Raw genomic sequence first — 21,047 nt, 5'->3', positions numbered from 1 at the left:
AGTGGTGCCTGGCAGCAGAAAGTAAAGAGCAGCACTGTGTGAACACTCAGATGCCATCTTATGTGAAATAGCCACACAGTGAGTATTTATTAAGGAGATTGTACTACTCATAAGATTGTGATTATCAGCCTTTAGCTTTGCTCAGCAATCTGACTCCATTTCACTTGGCAACTCACTCTCCCATGTGCTTCAGTGAATTTTGCAAATCTTACCTCCTATCTTGAAATCTTCAGTCCCTTCCTCCAATCCCAGAAGAGCTCATCTACTTCATTAAGAAATAGAAGCCATCTGATGTGCACTCCCTAACCCCCACATCATACCCATCCTCATTTCCCATTTACACCAGAGGACCTGACCCTCCTTCTGTCTAGAGCCAGAACTTCAACTGGTTCCTTGGCTTCCATCCTGTGATGGTGAATTTTCTGTCTTGGCTAGGCTATGGTACCCAGTTTTTGGTTAAACACCTGTCTTCATGTTGCTGTGAAAGTATTTTTTTTAAGTGATTAGCGTTTAAATTAGTAGACTTTGAGTAAAAACAGATTACCTTCCATATTATGGTTAGCCTTATTTAATTGAAGTTGAAGTCCTTAAGAGAAAGACTGAGGTCCTCAGATAAGGAAGAAATTCTGCCTCCAGATTCAAGACTAGATCATCAGCTCTTGACAGAAATTTCCAGCCTGTCAGCCTACCCTGCAAATTTCAAAGTTGCCAGCCCCCACAATCCCATGAGATGATGCCTGTAAATCCACCCCCTCGTCCTTCCTGTTAGTTCTGGGTCTCTGGAGAACTCTAATGCAGCTCCCCATCTACCATCTACAGAACAGCCTCTGTGAAAACAATACTATTTGTGTAATATGCTGGCCGCTCATGGCTGGAAGCTCCTGCTACATGGAGATGAAGACACCATGACTATTTAGCTGTGCTAAAAAGCTGCACAGCTGTAATTTTTAGCTGTACTCTTCTCAAGGGAGACCCTGACTACCTACCTCTTTGCTTACTTCTCTCCCTTATATGTTCTACTTCTCCTTGGCTTTTTAATAAACATAGGCAATTGGGTTAAACAAATAGGATATGAATTTCCACAATATCTTCAAATTGCCATCTTATTTCTCTTCTCTGCTTCCCACTTTTTATAGTTATTTATTCTGTTTTTCTTCTTTTTGTGCCTCCTGTTCATATACTTGCTCAATGAGTGAAGAAATGAATGAAGAGTCTTCCAGATGAAAAATATTAGGCACTATGGAGACTATTGAAAAATATAAAAATTACTGCTTAAACAAGGCATATATTAGTATAAATAAGCATGTGTTATACCTATTATATATAACAGATTTATTTGTATATATTTATTTAAAGTCATATGATAGTTATAAACAAGGAGGTGTGGAGATGGGGCATCCAAGGGTTGGGATTCTTCAGAAGATTTCCAGGAAGAGATAAAACTTAGATGAAGATCACTGTAGTAAAGGACATATTCCAAGAGCCCATTTAGAGGACAGAAGAAAAAAACTGGAGCTATGTGAGGAGACAGGTAAGATACAAGGCAACCACAAATAATTCTGGAGGTAGGCAAAAGTAGAGGGTGGAGAGGTTTTAAAGGAGAGAATGAGTTTCTCTAGGGATAAGTCCAGTTTTGTGGAGAGGACTAGAAGGAACACTTAAAGAAAGTGAAGAGGTGTCGAGAAGAATAGAACAAAAAAAAAGAAAATTATATATGTATATATTTTCAATTTTTAGGCAAAGGCTGAAAGTACAGAGAATAGTTTCAAAAATAGTTGAGGCAGAAGCTAGACTATCCTGTGTTAAGGAGTATGTGAAGGATTGGAAGCAAAGAATGCTAAGTCTTCTTTCAGGGAAAAAGGAACTGTTGTCCCTGCGATGCCTCCCTACCCTCCATCCCACATCTGTCTGTCTGTCTGTCTGTCTGTCGCTAAGGCTCACTCTTCCTCTTACAGACGCCATCTGTCTTGATCCTTCCTTTCTCTTTTTACCCCTCCTCTCTCCTGCTTTAATTTGTCTCCTTGACTCTCGTCTCTCCTCTCCTCCCTGCATGGATGATGAAATGAGGAGGATAAAGGCAGCAGGTGTCACAGGAGGGAGAGGGCAGCATGAAAGAAAGTGAGTAAGAGCCTGGCCTCTGGAGGGGAAGGAACCTGCCTTTAATCCTGCTGCTGTCTGATCTTGAGCCAGTTATTTAAATTCCATGGGCCTTCTTTTCTTCATCCCTAAAACACAGACAGTACCTTCCTTATTGGTTTGTTATAAGGTTCAAGTGAAATTAAATCTGTTGTGAAGACACCTATATGCATACAAGGTGCTCATCATTTTTATTATGATACCAAACGAATGTTCCTAAAACACTGCCTTTATTATTTTACATCCGTTGACCCAAAGCCTTCAGGGTCCTACTATTTCTTACCACTTTAAATATAAATTTCTCTCTCCTAGATTTTCTCTCCCCTGGACCAGGGACCTGTCTGAGTCATCTTTGCAATCCCAGTCAACAGCTTAGTACATTTAGTCAACATACATGTCCTTTATCTAGGAAGTGGATAGAGTTGTTACCTTTCCACTAGGATAGAAATAAGATGATTTTGGCTTCAAGTTGCAGAAAATATAACTAGCAGTGACTTTATAGGGTAGATGCTTATCTCACATAACGTAATTCCAGAGGTAGTAGATTTCCGATTAGTCAAGCAAATTAGCCATGACTCTGTGAAGTCAAGTTCCTGCTCTCCTAATCCACCATCCTCAGTGTGCTGACTTTTCATCCTCAAGCTTTTCCCCTTCGAGATTCCAAAACGGCTACTATAGTTTTGGGCATCGTATGACCTCCTAGGACCACATTCAAAGCAGGAAGCCAAGCCGGGAGGACAAGCCACAAGAGAACTTTTCTTATTCGGCTCTCTCTTTACCTTATCAGTGAGGCTGCTTTTCTGAATTTCATTTGCTTGAGTCTCTTCCTCTCAGTTTGCTCTGTAAATGTTGGGAAGCCATGACCCTTTAGGGACCTTCTCTATTTACCTCTCCTTGACAACTTTATGCATTCTCAAACTTTAAAGAGATAAATGCAGACAACTTCTAACTTTATATTCCAGCCCAAATCTCATGTCCAAGCTCCATTGTTCACATAACCAATTCATATCTCCAGTTGGCATCATACTGTATGTAATATTTTTCAACTTTCCTTCATCATTTTGCATCATGTTTTAGAGAATTATCCATGTTGTCCATGAGATCTAGTATATTTTCAACTGTTCAAGGCTAAGCTAATGTAGAAATTAACCACAGGTTAGCTATCTGTTTCCTTGACTTGGGACAGTTGGTCCTAACTTTCTATTACAAACAGAGCTGCAAATGAAGAACTTTCACATGTCCACCTGATCTACTACTGTGGAATAAGGAGCACTTACTTCCCAGTATAACTGTGGATTTGTCCATTTCTCCTTCTAATTGTATAAAATGTTCTCTATATATACAACTGGAGGAAGATAGATTTTGAAATGTTATCACTCACTTGTGACTTGAAACATTGCAGTGTGTAGTAATCATCTTTATCCCTCATAATGCTTTTCCCCTCAAAATGCACTTTTTATATTAATACAGCAACACTAGCTTACTAATGATTATTATTTACCTGGTCATCTTTTCTTCATCCTTTTACAGTGAATTATTTTGTGTCAATATATTTCTGTTTCCTTATAATCAGAATTTTATTGGATATTTAAAACTCAATTTATAGCCTCTGTTATTTACCTGGGGAATTTTGTCCTTTGACATTTCTTGTGATTAATGAAATTTTGGCAATTTACCTCTATCTTCTCATTTTTCTCCCTTTCTCTTTAAAATGCTTTTATCTTTCACTGCCTTCTATAATATTGACCAAGTTATCTTTATTCCTTTTTCTCCTCTAATTATTTATATTATTATGCAATCAATTTTTTATTATTCAAGTAATTATGTGGAAATTGTTAACATGTACACTTGATTAAACAGGGGCTAAAATTAATCATTCTATAGAACAGGGAACTATATTCAATATCTTATAATAATTTATAATGGAAAAGAATTGAAAAAATGACTACTTTGCTGTAGAGCTGAAACTAACACAATATTGTAAAGCAAATATATTTCAATAAAAAATAGTAATAATAATTCTAACCTTCTCCCAGACAGTGATTACCCATTTTCCTTATTTAATGTTATAAGATGTTTGAAGTTTTATCAGAGCCCAATGTTTTGGGGTCTTTTTTCTTCCAGTTTAATTGAGACATAATTGACATACAGCCCATATGCATTTAAGGTGTACAGCATAATGATTTGGCTTACGTACATAATGAAATGGTGACCACAGTAAGTTTAGTGAACATTCATCATCTCATGTAGACACAAAATAAAAGGAAAAATATTTTTTTCCTTGGGACGAGAACTCTCAAGATTTACTCTCGTACTGTTTTTTTAATTACCCAAATTAATAACCATTGAGACAGCATTGTTATTATTCTAAATAATAAAAAACAAAAAATACCATTGTCTTTTGGCTTCTCTTCTTGCTCTTGAAAGTTTGTGTCAGAATAATTGTTTCTTTTTAGACAATACATCCTTCTCTGTGATTGCCTTCAAGAGCCTCCCTTTGTCTTTGGTTTTCTACAGTTTTACTATAAGGTTCTAGGTGTGATTTATTTTTATTTAACCTGCTCATGACTCATAGTGTTTCTATAGACTAAGGATTCATGTCTTTCACCAGTTCTGAAAGTCTTTGTCATTACCTCAACACATATGGTTTCTCTCTTTTTCTCCAAGTCACCTCCTGTAACTCCTACCATCTGGTGTTCTCATCCCAACCACCCTATCTCTTCATTTCTCCTTCGTATTTTTTAGTTCTTTATTTCTCAGTGCTGCATATTCTGCGTCATGTTCTCCAGTCTAACTCTCTGTTAACTTTATTTATTTATCCTTTATTTAGTTGTTATTTTATTTTCTATTCTGTGTACCTATTGACTTTTTACTTCTAGAAATTCCATTTATTCTTTTTCAAACATACAGCTTTTCATGGTGTCCTGTTGTTTTCTTATGATTTAAATTCCACAGGTTTTGCTTTATTCTTTTCAGAGAAACTTATTTGTGTTCCAAGGAACTGAAATTCTTGGGTTTCAGTCCTCCTCACTGTGACACATGCTGACTTTTGCTCAGGATGAATTGTTTCTCTGTAGCTTGGGTTGAGGGCTGCTTCTAGAGTGGTTTTGTATTTTCGCTTCTTCCACGTGCTGCAAGGGTATCACCCTGCTGGCTCCGAGTTTTACGTAAACTTCTTCCCTTGAAGAGTTCCAGGTGTTGTGAGAAGTGTTACTTTTGAGCCCTAACCCTGCATGAAATACAAGTTTAGGGTTTGGAGTTGCAGAAAATTCTCTTGTTTCAGCTTCCTTGTCTTCTTTCTACACCAATGGGTGGATTTTTTTTAGACTACTCTGTCTCTGAGAGTTTCCATGAGATTTAGTACTTTGAGGGTCCCATATTTATTCAAAGGTCTGTTTCAATCTCCCTCTTCTTTTGAGTATAAAGCTTCAATTTCTGTCCCTCTAGGGATGTGAAATTCTGAGCCTCTGGATTACCAAGACCCAGAACACTTTCCAGCAGCCACGGCAGATCAAGGTCCCACACACTTCACTCTGCCATCAGAGTAGTCTGTTCTTCCTTGTTTGTTCAACTATACATTTAAAGTATTTTCTTTATAACATGTAGCCAGCATTTAATAGGTGTTGGTGGTAAGAGGATTCCTGCTTCTCTTTGTGCTCCATTTGTTGTATCTCTCTAAGGCCATTTCCCCAGTTACAGAAGCCAACATGAGGGCAAAGAGCAAGTTCAAGCCTGTGTGTGTGTGTGGACACAGCATGGCTTGTGTGAATGTGTATTGTGTGTGAAAATAGGCCTCCATCCGGAAGGACTTTCCTGAGAACCTTTGGAAGAAGAAAAATTTGCTAAAGAGGCACAGGAAGCCCGTCCCGGACAGAGGACACAGCACTTGCAGATGCCCAAAGGCTGGCAGGAACATGGGCTACTTGCGACTTGTAAGTAGGTCCATTCAACAGAAGCATAAGCTGAACATGGGGAAATGGCCAAAGTCTAGGACTGCATGATGTAAATCCATTTTAATTCCATTCTAAGAAGCTTAGATTTTATCCTAAATACAATCAAAAGCCCTTAAAGGATTTCAAGCAGAAGAATGGCAAGATTAGGTTTCCTCTACAGAAGCCAATATGAAGAAGAGATGCAGGGTGACAAGAGACCCTGGCGCTAATCCATATGTCTTCCTCCACGCTATCAAAGGTCATCTGGGGGCAACGATGCTGAGGTGGGGGAGGGGATACAGAGAAACAGTGCCAGGACAGATACCTGACACCAAGGGTGCCAAAGCCGGAGGAGGGATCAGATGGGAGTCTGGGCAGAGGGTCTGAAGTCCAGGAGAGCCAGAAGAGGATTCACGAGGTTGCCAAAACAGGATCAGAGGCCAGCATCCAAGTTTGGTTAAAGTGCCAAGACATCTAGGCCAGGAAGACACAGGCCAGCCTAAAGAAGTGGTGAGAACAGGGATGAAAGTTTGCTGCTATCAGTTACTATATGTTGTCGGCAATAATAATAAAGCTTTTAGACAACAGCCGTTTTCACTCATTCACATAACAGGCACTCAAGCCCCCTGCTTCTTCATACTTCCTTTCTGATGGCGTCTCTTTGATTCATCAGCACCACTGCAAATCCATCCTTAGGTAAAGTCAACAGTAAAAAGGATGAGCAAATGTAATAATAGGTAAATAATATTTTGCCCAGCTTTGACTACAAATTCTTTAATGTAGTTACAGCTGTATCTCTGTGGGTACAGAGAGAGGAACGTCATGTGGGGCAAGGTGGCGGTGTTCTTGCCTGAAGAAACAGTCTGGGCTGTCTTGATGTCCCATTTCCTCTCTAAAAGGAATCTGGCAAACCTCTAGGTGCCTGGAAGGTGTTTATCTACCCTTACTCCAGTGGGAGAGAAACAGCATGACGATGTGATATTCCAAACTTATAACAAAACCCACTGTATCCCAGATGATGAGCTCTTTTACTGGTGATGCTCCAGGGAAGTGGACACTGTTGTCTGGCTTTTGGGTTATTTGGGGAAATGCAAGCTGTGCCTTCTCCATCTTGGCAGTAGTGCACCTCCAACCCTAATTAAATAGTGTCCACAGTGGTACATGCCTGATAGCCATGAAATTTAAATAAAGAGGAAATAACCATTTTGTGCTGTAAAATCAATAAGCCAGACAGTTTCCCTTGTTCTATCATCTTGTACTGTGGTGATTCCCACTGTGCTCAGTTAGAGCACATTTTTAGTGTGAACAGTTATGTTTGAGTATATTGTCACATGTATTAGAATTACCAAATAGACACTTGATGGTCATAGAGATGAATGATTACAGACTCTTTATACAAAAATGAAAAAGAGAATCAAAAAGGAAGCTACTGTCCCAAGGAATTTTCAATCTGCAATACAATGTTCCAAATAACCACAATACAAGACACTGTGTGATACGTGCCAAAATAGGGTCATGAGCAATTGCCAAAAGGGCACCGAATTCAATTTGGGACACACTGAATTTGAGGGACAGGAACCAAATTCATGTGAAAATTTGATTAAGCAATTGGGAAGCTGGAACAGAGCTCAGATGAGAGGCTGGTGTTGAAGTCTAGATTTGGAAGTTGCCCATCTAGAGGTGATATTTTGAAGCTTTGAGAGTGAATCTGAGATCCAAGGAGAAACATGTGAAACAGTAGAAGAGAGCCAAAAAGTGAGCCTTCTGGAAAGTGCTCCTGGAGGGGACAGGAAGAGGAGTGCCATCAGGAAGGGCAACTTGGGAATGGTTGGAAGAGGAAGAGGTGCGAGATTGCGTACCATTATCAAGGGAAAAGGAAGAGAGAATGTCAAGCTAGAGGGAAGACCTGCAATGCAAAATTCTTGGGAAGCTTAATAATTTGGTCATGATGAGGCCTGTTACAATCTGCAAGAGACTGGCTTCAGTAAAAAGGAAGAGAAAAGGAAGATTATGACAGACTGAGTAGTGAATGGGAATCTGGAAAGCAGAAGCAGCAACTGACCCAGTCATTTACTTCTAGGAATTTTGACAGATCTATTCATACAAATGTTCCAAGGAATATGTACATAAATATTTCCTGTAGTATTATTTATAATATCAAAAATCCCCTGAGGACCTTTATTTATTTAAAAAAACTTTTCTTAAAGCACATTTGATTTACAATATTATATTAATTTCAGTTGTACAACACAGTGATTCAGTATTTTTATAGAGTACACTCCATTTAAAGTCATTATAAAATATTGGCTGTATTCCTTGTGCTGAACCCCTGAGAATATCTTAAAACCCATTAGTAAGATACTGACTAAATAAGTTATTATTTATTCATACAACAAAAACATTGTGTAACTATTACAATGAATAAGATAAATCAATGTATTAATGTATCTACAAGATCATATTAAAGGCCATATGAAAATATTTTGGAGAGGGAATTTCTGAAAAAGTGATTTTTAGACCATCTATGGTTTACATTTGTAAGTGATCACATCCTGACTTAGGTGTAACTACATAGGGAAATTCTTATTTGTTTAATCCTCTTGCCCAAAATCCCTGGGAGGGATGTTGAAGTTGAAACAGAAAGAAGAGATTGCTTCAGGCCAAAAAAAGCCCCAGAAAACATCATGAGATCTGGAGTTAACCTCTGTTTGACTCATAGTTTCATGGGAACTATTAAGATATCCAGCTATACCTCCAGGCTTTACAGATGTGGAGCTGGAGGTCCAAGAATATTTATGGAACCAGTAATAATTGATACCCATTTGCATAATACATAAAGTCTTAACAAATTTTCAAAGATACATACTTTAAAGCAATTTTAATTTGACTTTAATGTCAGTATCACATGTATAATTCATGGAATGATTTGCATTTTGCTATGAAATGATAGTAATACTTTGAAGAAGAGCTGTTTAAATGATCAGAGACTTGTTGCTCATAATTACAGGTTATTCTGAACAAAATGACAACTGTCTTTTGTACACTGTCCAGATGGCTATGGTTGTTAAAGAAATTTCTTTTATGAATAACAGCGATAAAGTTAAATCTCAAGGTCACCAAGATATCTGTAAAGATAGACACCTAGGCTTTAAAGCACTTATAGAAGTAATTCATTCTATCCAACCATCTATTTCCATTCAGAACCACAAATAAACCTTCAAAACCACAAGGCAGATCATTTGTTCCTGGAAGACAGGGACTTTCCTCACAGAGTTTAATACATAGTCTTGCACTTAGTAGCTGCTCAGTAAATATTAGAATTAATTCTTTGAGGAGACTGGACCAAAAGCATGATCTTTGGAATGAGCCAGACTGGATTCCAATCCTGGCTTCTCTACTCACTAGCTGTGATGGCTTGGAGCAAGCCAATCTTCTCATCTATAGGCAAACTATAGTTCCACTGGGCTTTGCCAACATTTTTCTGTGCCATTTTGGGCACACATGAAGTTCTCATTAATAAGAGTCATGCAGATTTTACTGGCTCATTTTTCCCCACATGCAAGTTTCATAACCTCAGTATCCTGTACACCCCTCCCCAAGTGTTTCTAGAAACCCTGAAGGGATCTCATGTACAAGTTTGCTCCTTCTGGGTACTGCCTTCTCTGCTGTGCCCTATTGCTCCCCCAGGGACCAGCCCTGCTTCTGTCGGCAGGAGGCACCTCAGCAACACTGTTACTCCACGTGGGACAGGTAGGTCCCCGTGCTTACTCTGCCTCCTGCCCCTCGACCTCTCGTCCTGCAGCAACCTCTGTTGCGCCTCCAGGGGCCATCCCCGACAACTGCTCTCAGGGGCTTGAAGTTGCTAGGTGATTTGTAGAGAAGAGGTGCCCCTCCCCTGGGCAGTCCTTTCTGTTAATTTCCAAAAATGTGGTGCTTTCTTTGTGCCGGTGACAGAGCTCTTTCATTCTCTCTTTCTTTTCTTCTTTTCCCTTCTCTCTCTGTCTCTCTCTCTCCATTCCTCCCTCCCTGTCTGTATTTCACTCTTTCTTTTCCTTCTCCTTTTTGTTTCCTTTCCTTAATTTACAGAGCACCTGCTTTCTGTAAGCCTAACATTTCAATAGCGGCTATTCTAAAAGCTGACAAGTGATGAATCTCATACTGTATCCAGAATTCCTTTTCTTCTTCTGTTTATTACTGTTCCTCTCAAAGTGCCTGTCTCCTCCTTCTCTTAGGAAATTGTTTCTCCCAGAACACACTTCAGCCTCCATGAAACTAGAATTGTGTTGGCCCATGTAACCAGCTCACCATGTAGTCTGACATGATGTAGTCAGACTATACTCAAAGTGAAATCCCCAACAAACACAGAATAAATGTAGTGGTACCCGAATTATAAGATTTGTTATATTTTACAACCTTCTTAATAGGGTTGTTGGAATTTTAAAACAATCACTGACATGGAAAGCAGTTGGTAAATGTTAGCTATTAGTTCTAATAGTAGTACTTTATGGTACTTTTTATTATATTAGTATGATTTATTTAATATGGTTGTTACTTAGTGTCTTATGTTCAATATAAGTTTCTTTTTGGTACATTTAAAAAGTTTTCTATTTTCTAATATTTAGTTTTTTTATTGCATCCTTCTCTATCCTAGGAAAGATTAGCAGTTGATGCTCACCTACATTCAAGTTAAGGACTTTTAAGGGAGTTACTCTAATCCAAAATTTTAACACAAACTTTAACTGTAAAATCTTGGCTATTAATAAACTTAAAAGCAAGTTGTTTGTTTGAAAAATGAAAAACTAGCATGGGGATTTAATTAGTTAATAAATATATATCAAGTGCTGTCTGCCCAGCCCTAAGCTCGTATGAAAGGAGAAAACAGAAGAATTAAAACCCCTGAGGCCAGTCCTTCTGAAAAAATATAAGATAGAAAAGACCAAATTTTAAAATAATAGTAAGAGCTAACCCACATGGTAATTAAAAGTCTCTAATAGTTTATCAGGGAAAAGGTATAGTAAGAAAGGCTGAATTAGTCCTATACAGTATGATGGAGAGAGTCGAACTAGCAAAGAAGTCAATGAATGAACTTAAACAGGGAGACAAGGAAGCAAGGGATTGTAGAAAATCACTAAAGATCGGAAGACTTGCATTCTCGTTCTGATTGCGACTTTATTCAGTTGCTGAGACTTCCAGAAAAATCACTTAATCTCATTGTTATCTCCATTATTAGCTCTTGTTTCAGTTATAAAAATGAATTACCTCAATTTTAAAAAGAGGAGTTGTACAAAATTGAAGTATTTTCACAGACTTAAAAGTTATAGAATTATAATTTCACAGGGTTGATATCATACAGAGTTTATTTTTGGACTACAATGAAATTAGAATAAAACTTGATAAAAGAAGGATACCTAGAAAATGTTTGATAATTAAGCAACACACCTGTAAATAGCTCATTGCTCAAAGAAGAAATCACAATGGAAATATGTGGAGTGCAGGTAAAACAAAACCAAGAGGAAAGTTTATAGCATTAACTGCTTATATTAGAATGGAGGAAAGGTCTCAAATAAACAGTGAGAGTTCCTACCTCAGTAAAGAAGAAAAAGAGCAAAATAAACCCAAAGCAAGCAAAAGGAAGGATATGATAAAGAGCAGAAGTCACTTACATTGAAAACAGGACAATACGGAAAAATCAATGAAAATGCTGATTCCTTGAAAAAAATTGATTATAAAAACTCTAGCAAAATGACACAATAAAAACAGAGAAGAAACAAATCATCAATATCAGGATGGTGACTAGAGCTATTACTGCCAATCCTCAGCCATTAAAACGATAGTAAGGCAATACTACAATGCTATGTCCATAAATTAAACACCTTAGGGAAAATAAACCAAGTCCTCAAAGATCACATGTTACTAAAACTCAACCAAGATGAAATAGATAATCTGAAAATTTCTATAACAAAGAAATTAAAGTCATATTTTTTTAAAGCTCTCAGAAAAGGAATCTCCACCGCAGATGGTTTCGCTGGAGAATTTTACCAAACATTTGAAGAATTAACACCAATTTTACATAATCTTTTCAAGAAAAATGGAGGAGGAGGAAAACTTCCAAACTCATTTTAAGAGGCCAGTATTATCCTGATACCAAAACTATACAAAGACAGTATAATAAAAGAAAACTACAGATCAGTCTCTCTCAAACTTAGATGTAAAGATTCTCAACAAACATGTTCACATATTAAACCCAATAATATATGAAAAGAATTATATGACATGACCAAGTGAGAGTTATTCCAGGTATGCAAGGCTGGTTCAACATTTGAAAATTGACCAATATGATACACTACATCAACAGGCCAGAGAAGAGAAATCATATGATCATATCAATTGACACAGAAAAAACATTTGACAAAATAAAACACCTATTGATGATAAAAAAAAAAACAAACCTCTCAGTGAGTTAGGAATAGAGGGGAATCTTAAGTATTTAGGGAGAGAGAGATGAAAAGTAAAGGGATAGGAAAGAATATACCATGAAAACAATAAAAGTAAGAAAGCTGGCATGATTATGTTAATACCAGACAAAGAAGACCAAATGAAATACACAAGAATGTTCAAAACAGCTTTCTGCATAATAGGAAAAAACTAGAGACCCCCCATGTATTGCCATGTATTCATTCAATGGAATACTAACAACAGTTTAAAAGAGATCAAGCTACTACAATGCAACAGCATGTATAGTATGAATATGAACAAGCAGTAACATGTATTGCTGTGGACAATAACATAGATTATATGATTCCATTTATATGAAGTTCAAGAAGAGGCAAAACTCTACGATAACATAAGTCAGAACAATAATTACCTCAAAGGTATCAGCAGGAAGGAGCACAAAGGAGTCTCCTAGGTGGCAGGAAATGTTCTACATCTTGATCCAAATGCCAAGTTGCTGGATGTTTATACTTATGTTAAAAATCATCAGGTGTATACTTAAAATGCATACATTTTGCTGTGTGTATGTTATAGCTTTAACAAAAATATTTTAAAAGTCAGTAGAATTTTATAAAGTAAAAATTCAGTAATGGAGGGGTGGAGGGTAGAGCTCAGTGGCAGAGCACATGCTTAGCATGCACAAGGTCCTGGGTTCAATCCCCAGTACCTCCATTAAAAAAAAAATAAGCCTGATTACCTCCAACCCCCCCCCCAAAAAAAAACCCTCAATGATGCTACAACATTTTGAGTAAGTTAGATATGAATCATTGCTAGAAAGTTTGATTCTACTGGAGAGGAGAGTCAGTGTAGCGAGGTGGTGGGAACAGTTGCTGAGGGACAGAGAATCAATGGCCTTGGACTCACTGGTTTTCTTAATCTATCAGCAGTTAAATTGTTCTTTTATTTTAAAAATAGATTAAGTGAATGACAACTACTTATATTGACCCAATTCTCTATTATTTTTAAAATACTCTGGATCAGGCCAATGCAGTTATTGAGGCCAAAAGACTTGTACACCAGAAAAAAAAAAAAAAGGTTTCAGAGAATTATTAACAGAGCAGCTATTCCCAGAAGAATGTGAGCTTGCCAAATAATGATTTTTGAGTGCTTGTAAAATACCTTTGTTTCATGCAATTTCATAAAGCTGAGTTAAGCACCTTACAGAATGATAGAAAAGTGAACTCATCCATTTAATGGCATCTGGATCAGCTGGAACATCTGGGTTGGATGTTTAAAACAAATTTGAAACCAAAAAATGTTTTGTTTTTATTCCAATCCTGTTTCATTTATTACATTGGGGAAAGAGCTTAGGCAGCAACATCTGTTTCCATGAAAACTGGAGAGGAGAGTGTATAGACAACGCATATAATCATAAACAGACAAGTCAGGGGACAAAGACGCTGCTGCTAGAAAAAGAAAATGAAATGAAGCAGTAAAACCTAGAGGGCTCTCAGAGCAAGAAGATTGGCTTTCACGAATCAGAGCAGGCAAGAAAATACTCTGTAAAGAATGAGAATGGCATACAGTAGATCTCCAGAACTGATCCATCTTGTGTTTGTCTTCTTTGACTGACACCTCCCAATTTCTCCATCCTCCCAGTCTTGGGAACCACTCTGCAACTTTCTGGTTTTATGAGTTTGACTACTTTAAATTCCTCATAAAACTAGGATTATGCAGTAAGCCATAATATATTGTCTACTTAAAAACTTGCTAAGAACATTATATTAAATGCTCTTACAGCAAAAATAAATAAATAAATGAGGCAGAAGGAAACTTTTGGAGACGACGGGTAAGTTTAAGGGCTTAATTGTGGTGATGGTCACATAGGTGTATACTTGTCTCTAATCATCAAGTCATATATATTAAATATGTATTGCTTTTTACATGTCAGTCATACCTCAATAAAATGGCTTTAAAAAATAGAATGATAATGGATATGCAAAAGGAAAAATAGTCCTTCAGTTTTACATGGCAGTAAATAGTCAAGATTTAGTATAGAGTCATCAAAAGCCTTAAAAGATCTCTGGAGTACAATTATAAATTATTGTCTTAGATTCAATATAAAGAGCATATAAATACTTTAAACAACAAATTCTTTTATGTTTTAATGTTACAACTACTAGCTACAGAAGAGAATTTGGTGTAAGGATCTCATTTCTAATCGTGCTAAAAGGCGTGAAGCCTGGAGTTCCATGGATATGCAGCAGTTCCATTAAGCAGCTCGTCAGTGGAATCAAGGATTCAACTCTTTCCATCTTTCCAGTATGCCATCTTCAGCTCATCTGCTGGGTACTTACATTGGCCCTCATGGTTGCAGGGTGGCTGCTATAATCCAAGACATACAGACACAAATGTGGCTGAAAAAAATAGGAGTACTTTCTACTGTGCATCATTTTTTGTTGTTGAGGAAGAAAACCTTTCCTTGGAAGATTCCCAGCAGGTTCCTCCTCAGTCCTCTTGACTAGAATGAGGCTACATGCCCAACTTCTTTACAAGAGAAGGACGGATGAGCAGGAAGAGAAGAATCTGATCTTATCTGCCTTCCTAGTAGGAGGAAAACTCTGTTATCAAGGGAAAGAGTTGAGAAGGGAAAAAAAAATAACGGCTACCCTCTCACTGTAAACATTTGAAGAGTAGGGTAAGTGAGATAATATAGAGGAATTGATGGGCATAGATCTGATCTTACAGAATTTATTAGAATCCTCACTCTGTATCACGGACTGGTTCTGTAAACCTAGGCTAGCTATTCTGATCGTTAGTTTGTTAATACATAAAAAGAATAAATAATGTATATGTTGTAAAATTGCTAGAAGATTTAGAGATAAAGAATATACAAGCTTTGTGTGGTGTCTGATTCATGAAACACACTCAATAAATGATAATTATTATTACATTAAATCAACCCTGTTAGCAGATGACCATTACTAACAGGATAGGGTTTCTGTCCAATTATACATTTAAATATTTTCTTATTCTTTGTAGGTTCATCTTCACATTCTTTTATTTCTTCACTTCCAGGGCTAATGTTTTGACTGACTAACAGGCATTAAAAAATTAAATTGTTTAGTGGTAGAGAAAAATGTCTATAAAGTAAGATCAGTTAATAGGATTAAAATCAAAAAGTGTTCAAACATTAGTGCTAGAAATTCAAAACCTCATTGTACTAAGAGAAGACCTAATACAAAGTAGGCATTTAATAACTGCAAGTGAATGAATAAAGCCTAGTGAGGTAAAGTGAGTTTCCTATGTGAAATGTTATTGGTTGACTTCTTGTGTGTACATGGTGGCATTAATTCAAAATTCTTCCCTTTTGCTCCTGGAAATCACATTAGAGCTTCAAATCACTCAAAAAAAATGAAACTGGGAGAAAATAAATTTTCCAGATTCTGAAGTAGAGACGAAGGCTGCTGAAAATAGCTGAGGTCAAGCAGGGAAATCAAGAATTCTAAGGAAAGAAGTGGAGGGAAGATACACCCAAAGATAATTTAATGGGCAAGAAAACTCACTAGCTTGAGATATCAGCAGGACTAGAAAGCTATATTTCTTAAAAGTAAAAGACATCCACTGAAGGGTAGTAGCTGTTGACAGGAGCATTCCTGAAGTTTTTTTGGTTTCGAGGACCAGTGGAGGCAGAGGAAAGTAGGACATTCACACAGGCAGCCATGTTTTCAGGAAGCAATCTGTCTCTGAGACAGGAAGGAAGAAGAGCCTTTATACCGATTAGTGTGGCTTTCTCCATTGTCTGAGGAGCCTAACTTATGCCAGTGTTGATGAATGAGTATAAGCAAAATATGGCACATTAATACACTGTAATATTACGTGGTCTGCTCCAATATGGCTGAACCTTGAAAACAGTGTACTACATGAAAGAAGCCAGACACAAAAAGCCACACACTATATGATTCCATTGATACAAAATGTCCAGAATAGGCAAATCCAAAGAAATAAAATGTAGATGAGAGGCTGTCTGTGGCTGGAGCAGTGGGGAGGGAGGACTTGGGGAATGACAGCGAATTATGTGTTCTTTTTGCAGTGATATAAATTTTCTAAAATTTAATTGTGATGATTACACAACTCTGTAAATATACCCATTTAAGTGACCTATACACTTAAATGGGTAAATTTCATGTTATGTGAAATGTATCTCAGTACAGATGTGAAGAGAGGGAGGTTTTTATTTAGTAGGTATAGCTGCTTCAACAGCCTTTCCTCACCCCATCTCTTCCCAGTCTCCTTGCATTGAGTCAAGGGTAAGGGTGCGATTAGACCCTCTGTTGAGAACTTAGAGCAAGAGGAGGAAAGCCTTGGAAGGTATCAAATGTGTTATGTTGCTGTGTCCAAAAATGGTGTTATTTCTGTGGCTGTCTTTGGGAATATAGCTGACCCTTGAACAGCACAGTTTTGAACTGCAAGAGTCCACTTATACACAGATTTTTTTTCAATAAATACATATACATGCTGTAAATGTATTTTCTCTTCATTATGATTTTCTTAATAACATTTTCTTTTCTGTAGCTCACTGTGTTGTAACAATACAGTATATAATACATATACAAAATATGTATTGATCAACTGTTTATGTTATCGGTAACATTTTCAGTCAACAGTGAGCTATTACCAGCTAAATTTTGGGAAAGTCCAGCTAAATGGATTTTTGATTGCACGGGGATAGACACTCCTAACCTCCTTGTTGTTCAAGGGTGGACTGTACTTTTATTAAATGTGCTAAGCTTATGCCTGTTTTTAGTTATGAATCTAACAAACCTGTCTCACTGTGGCATCGATGATTCAAATCCACACCCATAGTAGTGTGCATATATTGCAGACCAATGTGAGGGCTCACGTGCCTCTCCACCCTCACCTAATTCCCGCCACTTCATTCCCAGGAGGACCATGTTGTTTAGTATCGAGCACCATGTTTGACCAGGGTTGGCTGATGTCATCAGGACGCCTTCCTGTAGATCTTGACCATAGAGCTTGTTTCTGGACTTCCTCTTACTGCTTTTGGGTCTCAGTGAGACTGTTTTGAACATGAAATGACCAGAGAGGTTTTTCTCCCCCTAGATAACCTCCAGTATGATGTCAAGTCCTACTCAGAAACATATCTTCTCTGGGAATGCCTCTTTGATGAAGGACTTGCCCTGAGATCGGTCCTCCTGGGCACCTTCAAATCGTTGGTTCTCCATGTCCCATAACTCATGTGCTTATGAGCTGGGTCTAGACTGGTGACTTTTAGAAAGCAGTATAGAGTATGTCAAATATCCTTTGAGCTTGTCATTTCACTGTGCCCAGTTAGCACAACTCTCCTGCTGGTTTCTCACTTTTGCTCCTTGTTTCCTTAATCCTGTACAATAGGATTGAAAACGTATGCCTTGGAGTACAGGTATGTCTGACGATGCAGCAGCTAAAATATCGATCCTGGGGCGGCAGAACTCCAGCCAGTGTTCACAGCGTTCATAGCTGTGAAATGTTGGAGTGAAAGCATCAGAGTCTCTCTCCTGAAAGTTCCCAGACACCAGTCTTTCTCAAAAATGAGGTTTGGATGCAAAGAAAAAATGAAAACAAGGTTTGTTTTTGGTTTTTTGGTTTTTTAAAGCTGTTTCTACTAGAATAAGACAGATAGCTTTGGAAGAAGTACTCTTTGGGCAATTAGAGTGAGTAATATTAGAGTCATAAAGACAAAGAAGAGCTAAATTCAGGACCTTGTGTCCAAATCATGCTGATTGTTTAGACTGCCAACGCTTTTATGTTCTTTCCTGGGGTGTCTGATAACCAGCATGGTCCAGACTTATGGCTGTGGGGTATGCATCTGGTCCCTACCCAAATTGTATTACCAAATTTTCCAGGAAAGGGAAGGGAAGTCTGGAAAAGCAGATATTTGAACAATTAGCTCATTGATGATTTTTATTTTATTTGTCTTTTCCAAAGTCCTGTGCACAGGCTTGTTTTACAGACCCAGTATTGAGCGCTTTATCAGATGCTCTGTGAGCTGGACATCGATGATATTTCTGCCCTTGAGGGATGGTTTTAATCAAGTTTTTCCTGCTAGCCATCTAATATCAATTTAAAATTTCCTAGTGCTCCAAGAATAAAAGCAGGAGTCATCATTAAGATTTCTAAGAGGCGTCTTAGCCAAGCTGCTTATAAATGAAACCCAGATCCTTTCTCTAAAGCGTTCTCTCCCTACCCCTCACCCCTGAAGGAGAGGCTGGCTTTTTACCGCAGAGTTTTATCCATTGATAGGGTCAGCATTAATTTCTTCAGTGCCAGATATTGCCGAGCTTGGAGTACCTTCCTGGCTTCCTTCTCTGTGCTGAGCCCCTACGGGAATCTAGGGTGGCGTGGGGCAGACAGATGCAGTGGGCAGACTGGCGTCCCCTGGGTGTCAAGCAGTGCTCTTCCTGTTTGTTCCTCAGACATCTAACGTTTTCCCTTGTTCACGAGGTGGGCCCCCAACTCCTCCACTGTGGTTTTATTTCTGTGCATTTTCTAACTGTCTGGGGTATTCATGAGATAAAAGGAAAAAAGAGATTAAGATGCTTATGAGGCAGACTGGAGAGGACACAGCTCCCTGCAGTATGGCTTTGATCCAGACACCAGGTGGTCCCTTGTTGGAACCACTGGCTATCAAGTCTGAATAAATTTTGAAATGCTGTAAGTGACTTTTTGTTAGTAGAGGCAAAGAAGCACACGAATCAAAGTTTTCAGATTGGAACACAAAAGACACCAAAAACAAAACGATCATAGCAGTTCACAATAACAGGGGCAGCCAAAGTATACCAGTAAAATGCTAACACACAGAATGTGTGTCTGTGATGCGACAGCAGCAAGGTGGAAATATGGCGCAAAATATTGAGCTACACAGCAAAGGGCCGAATGCACCTCACACCAAGTATATTATGAACCCTTATGAACCAAATGAAATAACAACAAATCATAAAAGAAACAAGACACAAGCAGGAATATCCAGAAACACTGGAGATAGGCAGTTGCGACGCACCTCACTAGACCGTGATGGACACAGGATCCAAAAATTAGTAGAGACCTAGAAGTGCTACGTAATGCTAGCAATTTCTTCATGTTTTCTCCAAATACTTTAATAAAATTAAACTTCTCATTAACTACATGCTTGTCCTGAGGCACATGTCATACAGGAAAGACAGGATAGACACCTGACTTTGTTGTTGTTCTGGGATTTACCAGTTTGCAAAATATTGGGTTGTTTACCGAGCATCTTCCAAAGGTGATTGACCCAATGGTTTCTGTTATGAATTCATGGCTTTAAATCTGCTTGATGTATTTCAATCCATTTAAGAGATGATTCATACTGATGCTCAAATTGTCCCATCTTTGTTCACTGGGAGCATTTTGAAGTTGATTCCTGAGTCCTTTTGATATGACAACAAGAATCTTTAATAGCTTCTTCAATTTCTGATATGACAGAAAGACTCAGCCTTATTTAATCACTTCTTGCCTTAGGCTGGGACTCAGTCATTTCTCCAAAGAGAACTGGTTCCTTTGGAAATAGTTTTTAGGGATAATAATCTGTTCTAGGAGGGCTCAATGTTTCTGGACCTTTTCAGTGGTCAAAATTATATATATGCAAATATAATAAAATTATATATTTATACATTTTAAATAAATCATGAGTTCATATTGGAATTTCAAGTTCCAGTTTACAGGTAGAGAGATCTCATTTTAGATTTTTCTGTTTCACATTTTTAAATGCTTTTTCCCCACACCTAAAATCCTATTTTCTAACATCAATATAATTACCCATTTCATATAAACGTAGCAGTCTCAATACCAACAATACCAGCACTGCCACCAAAGATATGATTACTGAAAAGAGTTTATGATTTTTTTTGTTCTTTTTGTCCTTACAGTACATCCACTAGTGATGTACAGTCAAATTAAGGAGTTTAAGAGCCATTTGAAATAATTCCACTTTTGTGTGGTTATGCCAGCTTCACATATTATTGTGTTCCTTTGTTTCATTTTGCTTTTTTTGCTTTCAGTTTGTAGGGATGGCTTTTTCAAGTTTTTATTTTGTTTTATAATTATGTAACATATTTACATAGTTTCAAAGTTAAATATACAAAATGTGATATATATGTAAAACATTTTTGTGTATCATGATTTCTTATATATTTTCTAGAAGTTTAGTTTTGATCTTGATTTTCAAGGACTCTCAGTGGTTCTATGAGTTACTGAATCTCTAATAAACTGGTTCTTTTTGCTTCATCTGCTATAATTGGCTTTTGCTACTTGCAGCTAAGAAACTTAACTGATACAGCAGGAATACCCCTTGGTTGGCAACTAACTCCATTTGCGGATTGATTCATACTTCCCTGAGACTAGCTTTGCATGAATGAAATCTTAATGTGTCAACTTGAGAGTTATTAAAGTGTCTATTACACATTTACCACCCTCTTACCTTGTCCAAGTGATTTGCCACGAAACAGAAAAAAAAAAAAAAACGTTTCA

The 21,047-nt window shown here is 37.6% G+C and overlaps 1 protein-coding gene across 2 annotated transcripts in view; it reads left to right on the top strand.

Annotated features, from left to right (window-relative positions):
• The window catches only part of SAMD3 (sterile alpha motif domain containing 3), a 114,654-nt gene that overhangs the window by 24,761 nt on the left and 68,846 nt on the right, over positions 1-21,047 (top strand). Inside the window, exon 1 of one of the 2 annotated variants that reach the window (XM_032484904.1) lies at positions 17,932-17,943. The exons of the other annotated variant lie outside the window; for it this stretch is intronic. The gene's annotated coding sequence lies outside the window, so the exon portion shown is untranslated. Of the gene's footprint in view, positions 1-17,931; positions 17,944-21,047 lie in introns of those variants that run through there. 2 annotated transcript variants of the gene reach the window in all.

Source organism: Camelus ferus, chromosome 8, assembly GCF_009834535.1.
Source record: "Camelus ferus isolate YT-003-E chromosome 8, BCGSAC_Cfer_1.0, whole genome shotgun sequence".
NCBI classification, from domain to species: domain Eukaryota; kingdom Metazoa; phylum Chordata; class Mammalia; order Artiodactyla; family Camelidae; genus Camelus; species Camelus ferus.
Note: the sequence above shows the minus strand (reverse complement) of the source record. Positions and strands in the feature narration are given on the sequence as shown.